A 6,000-nucleotide genomic window follows, 5' to 3' on the forward strand; every position below is an offset into this window, starting at 1 on the left:
AGCACACCAAATATTCAACTACACATAGATGACTATCCTCTCACAGAAATCCAGAAATCAGTTGAGTAAATTCTACATATCTATTGGGCAACTGAGAAAATACCCACATTGAAATGGGTAGGAAGAGCTGAAAAACACTCAGGCCATAAATCTCACCCCTTGCACAGTGCCTTGTGATCAGAAAGAAATCCTTAACTCCCAGCTCTTCCCTGAGGATCAAGGGTTTTGGACCACATATCTAGTAACACCTCAGAGACTGGCTTCTAAATCATCTACCTGAGATAGCCAGTGGAGTTTGGCATTTTGGGATTCTGGAGCACCATAGAATATAAATGAGCTGTTTTTAACCATATTGTCAGAGAAAATATAAAAACTGTCATAAGGTATATGAAAAAATGCTCAATATCACCCATCATCAGGGCAGTGCAAATCAAAACCACAATGAGGTATATCTCCTCATACCTGTTAAGATGGTTGTTTTCAGAAAGATAAGACCTAAACATTGGCCAGAATTTGAAGGAAATGGAACACTCTAGCACTGTTATTAGGAAGGTAAGTTGGCATAAACATTATGGAAAATAGTCTGAAGTTTCCTCAAATAATTAAAAATAAAAGTAGCAAATGAATCTGTGATCTCACTTTTGAATATATATCCAAAAGAAGTATTTTATGATCCAAAGTATGGTCTATCTTGATATATGTTCTGTGGACACTTGAAATACCCATTTTGTAAAGTAAGTAAAATATAATATATAATATATAAATATATAAAATATAAAAATATGTAAGTAAAATATCACTATTTCAGTTAGATATGTGCGCTCTTATGTTCATTGCAGCATTCTCAGGATAGCAAAGATATGGAAATGACCTATATGTAAACAATATATCTAAATTATATATTATGTAGATATATGTGCATATATACATGTATATATATGTGTGTGTGTGGAATAATATTCATCCTTAAAAAAAAAAAAAGGAAATCTTGCTAGTTAAAACAGGGATAAACATGAAGGGCATTATGTTAAGTAAAATAAACCAGACATAGAAGGCAAACTTTGAATGATCTTATGTGCGAATATGTGGAGTATTAAAAATATTTAACATGAGCCAAACTCATAGTAACAGATAGCAAAATAGTGGTTACCAGAGTCTAGAGCAAAGGGTGAAAAGGAGAGATTTAAAAATCTAGAATGTTTTCTAGGGCCTGATGGGAGGAAGTTATAGGGATTTATTGTTCATTGGGTACAAAATTGCAGTTTTGTAAAACGGAAAGAACACTAGAGGAGGATGGTGCTGATAGTTGAACAAAAGTATGAATGTCCTTAATACCACTGAACTTTATACTTAAAATGGTTAAGATAGTTTTATGTTCTGTGTATTTTGCTACAATATAAAAATTCATAAGAAACTATACAAATTCCTTTGTTCTAATTTGATACTTATTTTGGTAACTGTAATTTTCCTAATAATATTTCTGATAATTGCCTTTAATTTTTAGAGATAAATGTATAAATTTCTGAGAATACAGGTTATTTAAAATGCAAAATCTCAGCTAAATGAAAATTCTGTTTCCATCATCTTTTTTTGATGTTTATCTGCTCAGTAGCCAAATATTCATTGCTCTTTACACTCTGATGCTTTTGGTACCCAAAAGATCTTTAAGTTAAAATGTTAATAGCAAGACTTTGATCCTGTTATCAGGGGGAAATGTCATATAAATGTAATGCTCCTGGGCTCTGAGGTTGGGAATGTGTAATAAAAATCTTTTATTCTTGATTATGTTTTGGTAATGTTGGCAGTATTTTTCTTTTTCTTTTTCTTTTCTTTTCTTTCTTTCTTTTCTTTTCTTTTTTTTTTTTTTTTTTTTTTTTTTTTTTTTTTTTTTTTTTTTTTTTGCAAAACCCAGTGAATAACTTGGTATTCATTGTGAATGTGTAGTCTATACTTTTGAATAAGCCGTTCTATACATTTAAAATTTTTTCTTTCTTTCCAATTGGAAAATAATCAGTAACATTTATTCAGATTTTATGTAAGCTAAGCTAATGCTAGTAATGCTAGGTAATAAAACAGAAACTTTGAAACCTCTGTGGTTTAAAAAAAAATTGAAGTTTATTTTCTCCTAGTGAAGTCCCAATTTTGACTCTGCATAAAACAGTCACTTAGAGACCCAATCTGATAGCAGATTTGCCATTTTCACCATGATAGATTTCAAGGTTCCCTACCCCAGGAGAAAGGGGAAGAAATAATGGAGAATTAGACTGGAAATTGTATTTAATAAGCTGATCCTGGGAGGGTATACATTCCCCATACCCACATTCCATTGCTCAGAAATCCTAGCTACATGCCCAGACTTAAATAAGTGTGTTTAATTATCAGTGAGTCAGTGTCTAACTTGTCCTGTTACATATATTGCCTAATGTAACATTGAAAACAATCTAGTAAAATCATATTTTATAGATGAGTAAACTGAGGCTTTGAAAGATTAATCCCCCGCACTATATAGCAATTAGAAATGGGGTCTCAAGATTTTTTTTTTTTTTTAGGATTTTATTTGTTTGAAAGAGGGAGCACAAGCTGGAAAGAGATAGGGAGAGGCAGAGGGAAGCAGACTTCCCACTGAGCAGGGAGCCTGATGCAGGGCTCATGACCTGAGCCAAAGGCAGACACTTAACTGACTGAGACACCCAGGCACCCCAGGATTTTCTAATTTTAAAATTCATAGTATTTCAGGTACAAAATGAAATTCCATTTCCAGAGTCCTTTAATCAAAGAAAAATAAAACAAGCCAAAAGAAGTTATTCAATAATTTCAATTCACTGAAAATAGGAAACTGTTTTTTTGTTTTGCCATTGTATAATAATGAGATTTATGTGGTGTTTCACTAATATTTCCTTTTTAATGTGATAAAAGAAATCAGTCTTAAGTAAAACTATAACCTGCATGAAAAATTATTCTCCATGTAAAACGTCCTGAGGCTGTGTTGAAATTTTCTGGCTTTTAAAACACTTGGTTGCCTTTAGTCAAAGCAAAAATCAAGGCAAGTAAGAGGCACTTAACAAAGTATTGAAATTTGCCAAACTCATTTTCATCCTAAGATGAAATAAAACAAATATACATGAAGAATAAAAATAATATAAATTCCTTTAGTTAACATAATGTGACATTTCAAAATCATGATTTCAGGTGTCACAAATAATCTGTATTGGAATGGTTAGAAAAAAAGAGCTGAATATAGTTCATTTGTTATTGCTAATAAACAATAACTCAGTTATTTGTGGCAATTCAGGAGAGGTATAAATATAATTATTTGCTCACTCTGCTCAAAATTCAGTAAGAAGTTTATATTCACAGCCTAACTGTGAAAACATTGCACATAATTGTTGAATAGAAAATGTGCACTATACTGGATACAGTGGGAAAGAATGACTTGCAATGTTCTTCTATCAAACACAAAAGGAAGGCATTTCAGGGTGAGGTGACACCCTTCTCCTAACATTCCTATAAAATACTCCAGCAATTCTATGAAATCAGCCACAAATAAAACTTTGGAGTAAGTAAATGAGAACTGATTGCAAACTTTTTAACATAGCCCAAAGTTATCATTTTTGAACCTTTTCTTCCTGCCTGCCTGCCTCCTCCTGTGTGAGGGGGAGACTTCATGTTACATTTAAATGTCTTTAGTTTAATCAGTCAGTCTGTTTAGGATCAAATATTGAACTCAGGTTACATGATATTGAGGGAGAGAGAGACAGGAAGGAAACCAAATAAAATATGTTAAACAAATTCATTTCCATAGAGTTCTAGATAAAAATTAGGTCAAGTCAGGATTTTACTACTTTTCATAAGAGAAGAAATAAATTACATAGTTGAAACATTTGCAGTTTCTTTCAGAATTCTAATTTGCAAGGAAAATTCTTACATTGTACCACCTGTACCCTTTATACCAATATTGGTGGTTTATTTGCATATTTAAATGGACAAAATGAAACCTCATAAAATATTTTCTGAAATGATTTTTCACACACAGATAGTTAAATAGGTCAAATGGGAGAAAAATGGCTAGGTAAAAATTTAGCAAACAAGACTGTAATCTAATGCTCAACTAATATTGTGGCTGCCACGAATCCAAGTCTCTATTTAGTGTTTTGAGATTAAAAACAAAACAAAACAAAAAAGAAAACCTAAAACTTAAAATAGTTATTTAAAAAGGGAAGTTGAGTGTAAGTTCACTACTTTGGTTTCACAGGTTCATATTTTTCTTGAAGATTTTGTTAATCTATAAAATTAGCTTAAAAAATATGGATAACACGCAAATCACCACAAGGACTAGCGTGGCCTTTATTTTAATTCTGTGTTCTCAGTATGTTTTCTGTCTGAAAGTGTATACATAAAATAATCCATTAGTTTTTATTCCTTTCTCATAATTCGTAAGTTTAAGAATCACACTTCTTGGAAAGCTACCTTCACATTTCTAATTTCTTTAATTTTCTGGGAAATGAGTGATTATAATATCAGTTATAACTCATTTTGAAAGAATCAAAACATTTGTTGAATACTAAAAAGTTATCTAGCAGTGTGGAGACTCCTCAAGAAATTAAAAATAGAGCTTCCCTATGACCCTGTAATTGCACTACTGGGTATTTACCCCAAAGATACAGATGTAGTAAAAAGAAGGGCCATCTGTACCCCAATGTTTATAGCAGCAATGGCCACAGTCGCCAAACTGTGGAAAGAACCAAGATGCCCTTCAATGGACGAATGGATAAGGAAGATGTGGTCCGTATACACTATGGAGTATTATGCCTCCATCAGAAAGGATGAATACCCAACTTTTGTAGCAACATGGTCGGGACTGGAAGAGATTATGCTGAGTAAAATAAGTCAAGTAGAGAGAGTCAATTATCATATGGTTTCACTTATTTGTGGAGCATAACAAATAACATGGAGGACAAGGGGAGATGGAGAGGAGAAGGGAGTTGAGGGAAATTGGAAGGGTAGGTGAACCATGAGAGACTATGGACTCTGAAAAACAACCTGAGGGTTTTGAAGGTGCAGGGGGTGGGAGGTTGGGGGAGCCAGGTGGTGGGTATTAAGGAGGGCACGTATTGCATGGGTATGGTGCAAAAACAACGAATACTGTTATGCTGAAAAGAAATTTAAAAAAAAAAGTTATCTAGCTAAGGTTTTATAACCAAAGGAAAGTGAAAATGGGATGAATTTTTTTTTTTTTTTAATTTGACAGGCAGAGATCACAAGCAGGCAGAGAGGCAGGCAGAGAGAGAGGATGAAGCAGGCTCTCCGCTGAGCAGGGAGCCCGACGCCGGGCTCAATCCCAGGACCCTGGGATCATGACCTGAGCGGAAGGCAGTGGCTTTAACCCACTGAGCCACCCAGGCGCCCCTGGGATGAATTTTTTAAAGTAACATTTTAACAAACAGAAAAAAACGAAGGAATATTTAAAGAATTCTGTAACAAAGAAAGAAATTGTGAATCTAATTTCTCCCCAGCTTCCAAAAGAGGATTTGAACATATAAAGCATAAGAGAGAGATGAAACTCCAGTTTGTCTATTCACTTACGTAGAAGATGAAAAGAACAGTGAGAGATTTAAAAATGCAGGGCAAAGGACAGTGAATTCTCATGTATGTCTATGTGTGTTTTCTTGAATGATACAAATGTGTATCATGGGTTTATTCAGATCACAAAAGTTACTCACAATCTGGTGGATACACCACAGTTGTCCCTTACAGGCCTTACCTTCTAAGGATATATATAGTTTATTATGTCTTTTGTCCGTTTTGGAATGGAATTCTCTCTCTCTCTTTCTCTCTCTCTCTCTCTTTTTTTTTTTACTTTACTTTTGAACTTCAGAATTCTTTCCATATTCCAGATACTCTTCCTCTGTAGGATATGTAGTTGGTAAATAGTATTCTCTAGACTGTATCTTGACTTTTGATCTTCATGGGGTCTTTTACGGAGCAAAAGTTTTTCAGTTT

The sequence above is a fragment of the Enhydra lutris genome, unplaced genomic scaffold, assembly GCF_002288905.1.
Source record: "Enhydra lutris kenyoni isolate GAN:26980312 unplaced genomic scaffold, ASM228890v2 scaffoldscaffold70, whole genome shotgun sequence".
Taxonomy (NCBI): Eukaryota; Metazoa; Chordata; class Mammalia; order Carnivora; family Mustelidae; genus Enhydra; species Enhydra lutris.